The sequence below is a fragment of the Hyla sarda genome, chromosome 1, assembly GCF_029499605.1.
Source record: "Hyla sarda isolate aHylSar1 chromosome 1, aHylSar1.hap1, whole genome shotgun sequence".
In the NCBI taxonomy this organism is placed as follows: Eukaryota; Metazoa; Chordata; class Amphibia; order Anura; family Hylidae; genus Hyla; species Hyla sarda.
The window spans coordinates 603919479-603933386 of record NC_079189.1 but is presented as its reverse complement, the minus strand read 5'-3'; the positions used below and the strand labels follow the sequence as shown (position 1 = coordinate 603933386).

At 46.4% G+C, this 13908-nt stretch overlaps 1 protein-coding gene and 1 pseudogene across 1 annotated transcript in view; one reads left to right on the top strand and one right to left on the bottom strand.

Moving 5' to 3' along the window:
• Nucleotides 1-13908, bottom strand: part of LOC130296495 (zinc finger protein 605-like) — a 505889-nt gene that overhangs the window by 245015 nt on the left and 246966 nt on the right. The gene's annotated exons all lie outside the window — the stretch shown is intronic.
• Nucleotides 1-13908, top strand: part of LOC130297364 (zinc finger protein ZFP2-like) — a 322941-nt pseudogene that overhangs the window by 282816 nt on the left and 26217 nt on the right.

The window sequence follows — 13908 nt, the reverse complement described above, 5'->3', positions numbered from 1 at the left end:
TAGGTATGAACAGAAAAAGTGTAATTGATATTTATTACCCTAATTCATTAGGTTTTTTAGTCTCTCACACACAGGCCTAAGACCTGATGAAGCGCCTAGTGCATCCTCAATGAAGTCAGGAGGTAGAGAGCATTTGGACCCCACGGGTGTTTGAGAAAAGTTTTTGGCATTAGTCCATGAAAACAAGAATTTACATTTTGATGCATAATTGTTTTATTTAAATTTATTTTAAAAAATGTATTTATTGAACATTTTACTAGGGAGGGAAAGGAAAGGTCAGGTTCAGTAGGACAATACAGCAGAAAGGGTAAAGGGATTACCATAGGCATACAGTGTCCGGCCTCCATTACCGCTGTCACTCTAGATCCAAACAGGGAGAAATAAAAACACATGTAATAGAAGCATCCAGTGGATCCATATAACACTAGAGGTGAACCCAGATTAACGGGAACAAACAAGAGGAAGGGGGTTGGGCACCCAGAGGAACATGAACCCAAAAGTACACCATTAAGATAAGGGGTAAGTGCTAATAGTCAGAGCCTAGTGGCTCTCTATTCCTTCAGTTTTCATCTGACATGTGTTAGGGAACAGTGGTAGGAATCTTTAACCCGCTTCTCCCTGAGCAGTGAAGTCCGTACAGAAAAGGAATACAAGTTTTTCAAGGAGAAGACGGGTAGAGGAAGGTGAATTAGATATCCAGAAATGGTGTTTGGATTTTCTAGGAGCAGCAGAAATATAGAACAAGAGTAGTTTCTCATGGACCGACCTCACCAGGGATGAGTCCAGGAAGATAACTAAAGGCTTGTAAGTAATAGAATGGTGGGGGCCCAAGATGTCAAATTGCAGTCTTAGTTAAAGAAGTACTGCAGCTATAGGCAACTTATCCCCATCAGCAGGATAGGGGGATAAGTGTTTGATTGCGTGGGTCAGACCTGGTACTGCTTAGTGTTGAGCGGCATAGGCCATATTCAAATTCGCGAATATATGGACGAATATTCGTAATATATTCGCGAATATTTGCATATTCGTAATATTCTCGTTTTATTTTCGCATATGCAAAAATTCGCGTATGCGAAAATTTACATATGCGGAAATTAGCATATACAAAAGTTAGCATAAGCGAAAATTTGCAAATGCGAAAATTATCACCAGTATCACACAGTAATATTAGAGCCTTCTTTACACCACACAAGCTGGAAGCAGAGAGGGGTGATCACTGATGTGTACTGTGAAAAAAACAAAAAAAGAATATTCGTAATTACGAATATATAGTGCTATATTCGCGAATATGCGATATTCGCGAATAAAACTCGAATTGCGAATATTCGCGAGCAACACTAGTACTGCTACAGCTCCGCACAGGTAATGAGGTCGACAGACTCGCCCCGTCTATTCAACTTTATGGGAGAGGGGGCATGCACAAACGCTGCATCTCCTCCTCTCCCATAAAGACAAATGGAGGGTGTGTGTTGTCCCCTACATCATGCTGTGGCCGACACACCACCTGCACGGGGAGATCCGCTGCAGAGGAGAAGTTGTATTAGGCTGTACTATTAAGGTGTACACATGTTGTATAGATCTGTCTACAAAAGGGGCAAGTCTACATAGTCCCCCAGTCTGCCAAAGACAAAATATAAGTGGTGGGTTACCGCCTTGGAAGTCAGTATCGTGCTTCAAAAGTAAAGAATAAGTGCTTAAGGAGAGGAGGTGTCCATCCTTGACCCAGGCTTTCCGGGCTCTACTCAAAAAGGGATTATTGCAGACATAAGTGGGCAAATTTGTCTATGTAGAATGTAGCAGGGACCAGGGACGTGTCTGGAATGAACTGTTAGTCCAGGGATGTGTCTGTATAGACAGTAGAATGTGACCCAGTCGACTATTCGCAACAGGGCCGCTAAGGCAGGGTCGCCCCCTCTCACCAGTATTGTTCGAAAATGTTTTAGAACCCTTGGCCTGTAAAATAAGAGAGGTGGACTCTGGGGGCGTGACGCCAATGTGAAATGCTGCACAGAGGAACTGCTCCCGCTCCCTAAGGCCTGCTGCCTGCTCCATTATCCCGTGACTTGCTCCTACCACATGGCGAGAACCTCCCACCAGTCCCAGAGAAGCGGTTGTCCTCAGAGCCTCCTGCGGGCATCACCAGGTTCCTCAGGCCGCCTCAGGATCAGACCACAGGAAGCCTGTCCACCATCTTGTGCCCGGCCTCCTTCCTGCACTCCTGCTCTGTGAGTGCTGTGACCCGTCGGACGGTTCCGGCTCGGGCTACATCCCTGCACCGACCTCCTGAAGCTCCTTCAGTGCCCTGCTCCCCGGATCCGGTGCCGCCTCTGTGTACGCTCCCGAAGCCCCTGCCGGAAGTCCCTGCTGCTGTGGAGCCTACGCTGCTGGTGACCGGAGTGAAGGCTCTGTCGGGCCTTCCTCCTGACTGCCTCACTTTGGGGACCCTCCTGGATGGGACTGGGCTGTCTTCCCCTGCAGCTCCTCCGGACCACCCTTTGCCTGGGACTTCAGCTGAGGTGAGCGCTCCCCCTGGCCGTGTGCCTCCATCCATGGGACTGCCTCTCTCTTCTCCTCTGGCCTTGAGGTCACCATCTTGGGCCTCCATAGTAGCAGGCACCTCCCTCTGCTGTCTACAGTCATGGGAGGTCGTGTCTGATACTGAACTGGACTGCTCGGTAGTCCCTCTGATTGGAGCCAATTTATTTCTCAAATCCCTACCAAGGAAGATTTTCGCTCATTGATTTCTGAGGTGAAGGACATTTGCTGTGCTAAGATATCTTCCCTCCGGCAGGATCTCCAATTGGTCTTGGATAGGGTTGAGGGGTTGGCGGAGGCATATGATTCGACCAGGTCCTTTGTCGCTCAGCTGCAAGCTACCTTGACTGCTCAGTCTACTTTCCTCACTAATTTCCTCCCCAGTGTGGCAGCCGGGCCGCAATTGGCGGTCCGGTTCGAGGCGTTTCCCTGCTCCCTCTGGCCAGCCGGGCCTACCCTCTTTACCGCCATGATGGGACTCTCCTGTGTCTCGCTGGCCCGATGGACCTTATTCTATTGGGTTCTCCCCTGAGTTGCCTTGATTATAGGACTTGTCTTTAGATTCAGTCTAAATGTTTGGCATGGCCTGGGGGGGCAGAGTTGGACCTTTTGGTTCATTCTCTTCTTTGGTTTACTTTCACTTCCCCACCGAGGCCATGCTTTCTGATAGGTTACTTTTATTATGCATATGTCTTTTGGTTCTCTTGGTTTTGTTGGGCCTCCTCTCTGACCTCAGGGTCATTGGTTTGTTTAATGGTGTGCTCTTTGTTTGTTTATTCTTGTCTCTCTTTGTCTGTGCTGTTTTGTCTTGTGATGTCCTCCCTGACCTCTGGTCTCTCTTCCCACCTGTTTTCCCTCCCACTGTTTTTCTTTTTCCCTTAGGCTCGTTGGGATCTGATCTCCTCCTACCGGATTTTGTTGTGGGTGTTCTCTCTCCTGCACCATCCTGTTCTGCTTCCTAGGCCCTGGTGAGTGTACTGGTTTATTTGTGTTTTGCCTTTTTGATGTCCATTATGGTCAAGTGCGTCACTTTGAATGTGAAGGGTCTCAACTACCCCCCTAGGGAGGCGCCTACTACTGCGGGAGTGACTGCGCTGAAGGCTGATGTTGCATTTCTCCAGGAGACGCACTTTGAGAAACTGGAAAGACCCAGTATGGTCAAACACCTCTGCCCCCAGGTTTTCTCGGCAACTGCAGATAGGAAGGTTGCAGGTTTTGCTATCTTGAGTTTTAGGTCTTGCCCATTGAAGGTAGCTTCCTTCTTTATAGACCCTAGGGGGCGATTTGTTGTTGTTGAGGGTTCCTTGTACAGGGTTCCTGTAATGTCTATGCCCCGAACTTCTCCCAAATTCCTTTTCTACGCAGGGTTCGGGCTAAGCTTCACAAGTATCCCCTGTTTGCGTGGCTTTTGTTTGGGTGGAGATTTTAATAATATTTTTGGGCCCTTTATGGATCGGCAGCACTCTTAAACGAGCTCCCCTCCCCAGCTCAACTGCTCCAGTCCTGCTTTCCTTTTCTCCTCTGTCTACCTCGTCTTGTCGTTGTCATTGCTGCCTCAATGGCTCTATGCTTAAGTCTCTGCCCTCCCGGGAATTGATCCAGGCTTTCGCAGGCCACTCTTTGGGAGGTGCATAAATCAGTGATCCTTGGTCATTGTATTGCCCTAGGATCCCGCCTCAATAAAGATGCCTTGGCTCGTTTCCCGGGAGCTTTGTGCCGAGATTTCTAGGCTGGAGGCTTCACTTTTGGTTTCCCCTTCCCTTTCAGTGCTGAGGCAGCTGGTAGCGGCTCGATCTCAATTGGGTGATCTTGCTCTTTGGAAGGTCGAGCACCTTCTTTTTCATGCTAAACAGCGGTTCTATGAGAAGGGCAATAAGGCCCATACTATACTTGCCAGGTGATTGCATGATCATGACGCTGCCCAGTCCCCCTCGGCCCTGAAGGACACTATGGGTACGCTTATCATCCTGATGCTATTTCTCGTCTTTTCCTGGACTATTACTCTAAACTGTATTTTCTTCCTTCACAGCTTCCACCTGACCCTGGGGACTGTGATGCTGCTTTTCACTCCTTTTTGTCACTATGTGACCTGCCAACCCTATCGGCTGCTGATAACTTCCGAGGAGGTGGCAGAGGTTCTTAAAGCTCTTCCTAGGTGGCACTCCCCCAGTCCAGATGGCTTTACTTATCTATACTATAAGACTTTTGCTCCTCTCTTGGGCTTGTCTCTTAGTTCAATTCCATTCTAAGGGGGGGGGGGGGGGGGGGAGATTCCGCAATCTTTTTTACACTCTTTGATAACTCTTATCCCCAAACCGGGTAAGGACCCCCATGATTGTTCGAGCTACAGACCCATTGCTCTTCTTAAGTCGGATTTGAAGTTGTTTACCAAGGTCATGGTGGCTTCCTACCTTCTCTTGTTCATAAAGACCAGGTTGCCTTTATCCCATGCCGCCAAGGAGGGGATAACACCAGACGGGTAGTGGGTCTAATAGACTTAATCGGTGCTCAGAACAGCCCTTGGTCCTTAGCCTTGATGCCAAAAAGGCCTTTGACAGGCTCAGCTGGCCCTTTCTGTTTGCTACTCTTCAGAAATTTGGGATTACAGGGCCTTTTCTGACTGCTTTGAGGGGCCTCTACTCCTCCCCTACTGCCACTATTAAGCTCCCCCATCCCCTTGCTCATTATTACCCCCCCTGATCATCATTCTCCCCCCCCTTGCTCATTATTTACCCCCCCTGATAATCATTCTCCCCCACTGCTCAACATTCTTCCCCCCTTACTCATCATTACCCCGCCTGCTCATCATTACCCCGCCTGCTCATCATTACCCCCCTGCTCACCATTCTCCCCCCTTGCTCATTATTACCCCCCTGCTCATTATTACCCCCCCCCCCGCTCATTACCCCCCCCCCGCTCATCATTCCACCCCCCCCCCCGCGCTCATCATTACCCCCCTCTGCCTCATCATCCTCCCCCACTCATAATCCTCCCCTGCTCATTGCTCCCCCCTCCTCCTGCTTTTTTCTATTTTTCAGGTGATGTGTGGGCTGTGACGAGGTAAGGAAGGAGCCCTCTGCATGGTGTCAGGGTCGTTACTCGTCATTTCCTGCAGCGCTGGGGTGTAATGAAGAAAACTGTGCCCTGCAGGAAATGATGAGTGAAGTCCCTGACGTCGTGCAGAGGAGCCGCAGGAGACGCACAGCCCACAAGACCAGACGCATCACCTGAGCCTGCCGAGCGCGGCCAGGTAAGGAAATATGAAATATAGAAAAAGCAGGAGGAGTCCGGGCCCACAGGAGCCGCCACTGGTCACTGTTTTAAAGTGGCCGCGACCGGGCTATCGGGGGGCCCGATCCGCAACTGAGCAGCCCGCAGGGATGTCCCGGATGTGACGGGGCCCCCTGCGGGCATGGGGCCCAGAGCAGGTGCTCTATGAGTGCCAATGATGATCCAGCCCTGCTAGTGACTGCCGGTGGGAAATATGCCACTACGAGCGAACACTCAGAGCTACCCAGCCTAAGCAGGGAGCTCGCTCTTGTGACTTATTTCAGAGCCGGCCCTGCACTGTCCCAGGCCGGCCCTGCTTCTTACTTACGGCCCTGGGTGGTCAGCTGCCTGGCAGAGGCGCTTTGAACTCCGGCGTGGCGCGTTGCTGCGCTTAGACGTGGGGTGACGTGACCTCACGTCTAAGCGCAGCAGCGCAACATCGGAGTTCACTGTGCCACCGATCAGTGCGCCTGCCACCCTGGCTGCTCTCTCTCGTACAGAGCCCCGCTTGTCCTCAGGTACAGAGCCCCGCTAGTCCCCAGTGTACAGAGCCCCACTTGTCCCCAGTGTACAGAGCCCCGCTCAGTGACTGCCCCTAATGTGGGGGGGGAACTGTATTGCCCCTAATGTGGGGGGGGGGGAACTGTACTGCCCCTAATGTGGGGGGGGGGAACTGTACTGCCCCTAATGTGGGGGGGGAACTGTACTGCCCCTAATGTGGGGGGGGGGGAACTGTACTGCCCCTAATGTGGGGGGGGGAACTGTACTGCCCCTAATGTGGGGGGGGGAACTGTACTGCCCCTAATGTGGGGGGGGAACTGTACTGCCCCTAATGTGGGGGGGGGGGGGGGAACTGTACTGCCCCTAATGTGGGGGGGGGGGGGGGAACTGTACTGCCCCTAATGTGGGGGGGGGGAACTGTACTGCCCCTAATGTGGGGGGGGGGGAACTGTACTGCCCCTAATGTGGGGGGGGGGGAACTGTACTGCCCCTAATGTGGGGGGGGGGGGAACTGTACTGCCCCTAATGTGGGGGGGGGAACTGTACTGCCCCTAATGTGGGGGGGGGGGGGGAGGGAACTGTACTGCCCCTAATGTGGGGGGGGGGGGGGAATTGTACTGCCCCTAATGTGGGGAAACTAATATACTTTAAAATGCATGATTTTACCTTTTACGAACAAGAAGATGACGACATGCTGGTATAATGATGCAACACTATGGGGCTGGTTTTCACACCCAGTCCGGCCCTGGAAATTACCAAGGCAGACGTGGGGGGTCTTTGTCAGACCCTCTGCTGCCCAGGTGAGCACAAGCACCACACGATCGTTGCGGGGTGCTGCTGGAAAGACAGAAGGAGCCCCCTCCTCGTGTCAAACTCCTTACAGCTCGCAGTCGCTTCTGAACACGGATGTAAGGGTTAAACTATCCCCTTGTTTTTACTCTTTATCCTGCTCCAGAATGTGGATGCTGGACTTTTTCTGTAGGGGCAGATACCAAGTCACTACCACAAAAGTGTTCTCCGTTAGGTGGCAGCTGGTCAGGTGGGCCAGAATGCCCTGATTCCAAGCCCTGGAATACAGACAGGAGGGGCAGCTGATGCTGTAATTGGTAGTAGTGCAGAAAAGCAGAGTACAGAGAGCTAAATAAGTGTTATACCATCAGTATAAAAGTCTGTAGCACAGCAGGGCTTAGAAGCTCAGGTGCAGCCAAGTGGTGCAGGCCTGATGAGATCACAGGCATGGTTGAAAGTCTGGATAATTAAAGGGGTACAGGTCAGGAACACAGATCAGCAGGACAGAATTAAAGGGGTACATTTACTTTTTAACATTCACTGGTGCCAAAAAGTTAAACCGATTTGCAAACTACTTTTGTTTAAAAATCTTAATCCTTCCAGTACTTAACAGCTGCTGAAGAGGAAATTGTATAGTTCTTTTCTGTCTGACCACAGTGCTCTCTGCTGACGCCTCTGTCCATGTCAAAACTGTCCAGAGCAGGAGGAGAGGTTTGATATGGGAATTTTCTTCTACTCTGGACAGTTCCAGACAGAGGTGTCAGCAGAGAGCACTGTGGTCTGTAAGAAAAGAACTATACAACTTTGTTTGGAGCATACAGCAGCTGATAAGTACTGGAATGTTTAAGGTATTTAAATAGAAGTAATTTGAAATATATCACACAAAAGAGAAAAGAAACAGAAGGAGAGCAATTCTGTATATGAGTGGTACCGATACAAGGAGTCTGCGGCAGTTGTCAGGGTCCAGTTATTCCGTAATACCTGCGGGGTGCATGCAACTAGGTAAAGTATCAAAATGTAACAATAGAAGAATGTAGCATTCACTCACCGCAACAATGGTATTGATGTCATTTAAAATATCACTTTTCAGTTTCACTTTTTATCACTAGTTGATTTTTCTAAATTTGTTTTCCACCAGAGTACCCCTACTGCCCCCACAACAAAATAAATAGTTTTACAAATTAGACATTTGAAAATAATGGCTGCTTTATGTTGTATAAAATTTAGTACACTATGTCTGACACTAAAAAGTAGAGATGAGCGAACTTACAGTAAATTCAATTCGTCACAAACTTCTCGGCTCGGCAGTTGATGACTTTTCCTGCATAAATTAGTTCAGCTTTCAGGTGCTCCGGTGGGCTGGAAAAGGTGGATACAGTCCTAGAAGACTCTTTCTTAGGACTGTATCCACCTTTTCCAGCCCACCGGAAAGCTGAACTAATTTATGCAGGAAAAGTCAGCAACCGCCGAGTTGAGAAGTTTGTGACGAATCGAATTTACTGTAAGTTCGCTCATCTCTACTAAAAAGCACGTTCCTCACTAGTTTGGAGCCTCGGAATCAAGTAGGCGCATAACCCCTTACAAGGAGGCTTCCAAATATAAACAATTGATATTGTATTCATGTGAGGTGGAGCTGGATACAGACACAACATCGCAATACCACCTGGACATTCCGATAATGGTGTTTAGAAGTCTTGAAGAAAACAGAGAGATAGGAAATTGCACAAAATAACCTAGAAATCAAGTCTCATTGGGACTGATAACTGAACCATAGAGCCCATCAGACTCACCCCTCATAAACATATATGTTGTCTAAATGAAATGTATATATTCTCTTATCCCTCAAGTTACTGTTAATACGGAAGTTCCAATACTTTACAAACATTTGGGTATACATTACAATCCCTCTTCCTAACAACTAACTTTAACCCCTTAACGACGAAGGACGGATATTTACGTCCTCCGCCAGCTCCCGTGATATGCCGCGGGGTCACGCGGTGTCCCCGCGGCATATCGGGTCGGTCCCGGCGGCTATCAACGGCCGGGACCCGCGGCTAATACAGGACATCACCGATCGCGGCGATGTGCGGTATTAACCCTTCAGACGTGGCGATAAAAAGCTGACCGCCACGTCTGAAGTGAAAGTGACCCGGCTGCTCAGTCAGGGTGATCGGGACCGACGCCGTGAAATCGCGGCGTCCCGAACAGCTTACAGGACACCGGGAGGGCCCTTACCTGCCTCCTCGTTGTCCGATCGACGAATGACTGCTCCGTGCCTGAGATCCAGGCAGGAGCAGTCAAGCGCCGATAACACTGATACACGCCTGTGATCAGGATGAGAGATCAGTGTGTGCAGTGTTATAGGTCCCTATGGGACAATGATCAGTGTGTGCAGTGTTATAGGTCCCTATGGGACCTATAACACTGCAAAAAAATAAAAAAAGTGTTAATAAAGGTCATTTAACCCCTTTCCTAATAAAAGTTTGAATCACCCCCCTTTTCCCATAAAAAAAATAAAACAGTGTAAATAAAAATAAACACGTGGTATTGCCGCGTGCGTAAATGTATAAAAATATATCGTTAATTAAACCGCACGGTCAATGACGTACACGTCAAAAAATTCCAAAGTCCAAAAAAGCGTATTTTGGTCACTTTGTATACCATTAAAAAATGAATAAAAAGTGATCAAAAAGTCAGATCAAAACAAAAATGGTACAGATAAAAACTTCAGATCACGGCGCAAAAAATGAGCCCTCATACCGCCCTGTACGTGGAAAAATAAAAAAGTTATAGGGGTCAGAAGATGACATTTTTAAACGTATAAATTTTCCTGCATGTAGTTATGATTTTTTCCAGAAGTACGACAAAATCAAACCTATATAAGTAGGGGATCATTTTAATCGTATGGACCTACAGAATAATGATAAGGTGTAATTTTTACCGAAATATGCACTGCGTAGAAACGAAGCCCCCAAAAGTTACAAAATGGCGTTTTTTCTTCAATTCGGTCGCACAATGATTTTTTTTCCCATTTGGCCGTGAATTTTTGGGTAAAATGACTAATGTCACTGCAAAGTAGAATTGGTGACGCAAAAAATAAGCCATAATATGGATTTTTAGGTGGAAAATAAGGGGTTAAACCCCCAAAAGATAACTACCATTAATTAACAACCCAACCAAAAGGCAAAACCCCCACACTCCTTCACCTACTAAATACCTTTGCATAGGTGAACTCTACTGTGTACACATACAGCTCAGCTACATGCACATTACACATATACAGCTCTACTGTGTACACATACAGCTCAGCTACATGTACATTACACATATACAGCTCTACTGTGTACACATACAGCTCAGCTACATGCACATTACACATATACAGCTCTACTGTGTACACATACAGTTCAGCTACATGTACATTACACATACAGCTCAGCTACATGTACATTACATATACAGCTCTACTGTGTACACATACAGCTCAGCTACATGCACATTACACATATACAGCTCTACTGTGTACACATACAGCTCAGCTACATGTACATTACACATATACAGCTCTACTGTGTACATATACAGCTCAGCTACATGCACATTACACATATACAGCTCTACTGTGTACATATACAGCTCAGCTACATGTACATTACACATATACAGCACTACTGTGTACACGTACAGCTCAGCTACATGTACATTACACATATACAGCACTACTGTGTACACGTACAGCTCAGCTACATGCACATTACACATATACAGCTCTACTGTGTGCACATACAGCTCAGCTACATGCACATTACATATACAGCTCTACTGTGTGCACATACAGCTCAGCTACATGCACATTACACATATACAGCTCTACTGTGTACACATACAGCTCAGCTACATGTACATTACACATATACAGCTCTACTGTGTACACATACAGCTCAGCTACATGCACATTACACATATACAGCTCTACTGTGTACACATACAGTTCAGCTACATGTACATTACACATACAGCTCAGCTACATGTACATTACATATACAGCTCTACTGTGTACACATACAGCTCAGCTACATGCACATTACACATATACAGCTCTACTGTGTACACATACAGCTCAGCTACATGTACATTACACATATACAGCTCTACTGTGTACATATACAGCTCAGCTACATGCACATTACACATATACAGCTCTACTGTGTACATATACAGCTCAGCTACATGTACATTACACATATACAGCACTACTGTGTACACGTACAGCTCAGCTACATGTACATTACACATATACAGCACTACTGTGTACACGTACAGCTCAGCTACATGCACATTACACATATACAGCTCTACTGTGTGCACATACAGCTCAGCTACATGCACATTACATATACAGCTCTACTGTGTGCACATACAGCTCAGCTACATGCACATTACACATATACAGCTCTACTGTGTACACATACAGCTCAGCTACATGTACATTACACATATACAGCTCTACTGTGTACACATACAGCTCAGCTACATGTACATTACACATATACAGCTCTACTGTGTACACATACAGCTCAGCTACATGCACATTACACATATACAGCTCTACTGTGTACACATACAGCTCAGCTACATGTACATGACACATATACAGCTCTACTGTGTACACATACAGCTCAGCTACATGTACATGACACATATACAGCTCTACTGTGTACACATACAGCTCAGCTACATGCACATTACACATATACAGCTCTACTGTGTACACATACAACTCAGCTACATGTACATTACACATATACAGCTCTACTGTGTACACATACAGTTCAGCTACATACACATTACACATATACAGCTCTACTGTGTACACATACAGCTCAGCTACATGCACATTACACATATACAGCTCTAATGTGTACACATACAGCTCAGCTACATGTACATTACACATATACAGCTCTACTGTGTACACATACAGCTCAGCTACATGTACATTACACATATACAGCCCTACTGTGTACACATACAGCTCAGCTACATGTACATTACACATATACAGCTCTACTGTGTACACATACAGCTCAGCTACATGTACATTACACATATACAGCTCAGCTACATGTACATTACACATATACAGCTCTACTGTGTACATATACAGCTCATCTACATGTCCATTACACATATACAGCTCTACTGTGTACACATACAGCTCAGCTACATGTACATTACACATATACAGCTCTACTGTGTACACATACAGCTCAGCTACATGTACATTACACATATACAGCTCTATTGTGTACACATACAGCTCAGCTACATGTACATTACACATATACAGCTCTACTGTGTACACATACAGCTCAGCTACATGTACATTACACATATACAGCTCTACTGTGTACACATACAGCTCAGCTACATGCACATTACACATATACAGCTCTACTGTGTACACATACAGCTCAGCTACATGCACATTACACATATACAGCTCTACTGTGTACACATACAGCTCAGCTACATGCACATTACACATACACAGCTCTACTGTGTACACATACAGCTCAGCTACATGCACATTACACATATACAGCTCTACTGTGTACACATACAGCTCAGCTACATGCACATTACACATATACAGCTCTACTGTGTACACATACAGCTCAGCTACATGCACATTACACATATACAGCTCTACTGTGTACACATACAGCTCAGCTACATGCACATTACACATATACAGCTCTACTGTGTACACATACAGCTCAGCTACATGCACATTACACATATACAGCTCTACTGTGTACACATACAGCTCAGCTACATGCACATTACACATATACAGCTCTACTGTGTACACATACAGCTCAGCTACATGCACATTACACATATACAGCTCTACTGTGTACACATACAGCTCAGCTACATGTACATTACACATATACAGCTCTACTGTGTACACATACAGCTCAGCTACATGCACATTACACATATACAGCTCTGCTACATGTACATTACACATATAGAGCACTACTGTGTGCACACACAGCTCAGCTACATGCACATTACACATATACAGCTCTACTGTGTGCACACACAGCTCAGCTACATGCACATTACACATATACAGCTCTACTGTGTACACATACAGCTCAGCTACATGTACATTACACATATACAGCTCTACTGTGTACACATACAGCTCAGCTACATGTACATTACACATATACAGCTCTACTGTGTACACATACAGCTCAGCTACATGCACATTACACATATACAGCTCTACTGTGTACACATACAGCTCAGCTACATGTACATTACACATATACAGCTCTACTGTGTACACATACAGCCCAGCTACATGCACATTACACATATACAGCTCTACTGTGTACACATACAGCTCAGCTACATGCACATTACACATATACAGCTCAGCTACATGTACATTACACATATACAGCTCTACTGTGTACACATACAGCTCAGCTACATGTACATTACACATATACAGCACTACTGTGTACACATACAGCTCAGCTACATGCACATTACACATATACAGCTCTACTGTGTACACATACAGCTCAGCTACATGTACATTACACATATACAGCTCTACTGTGTACACATACAGCTCAGCTACATGTACATTACACATATACAGCTCTACTGTGTACACATACAGCTCAGCTACATGCACATTACACATATACAGCTCTACTGTGTACACATACAGCTCAGCTACATGTACATTACACATATACAGCACTACTGTGTACACATACAGCTCAG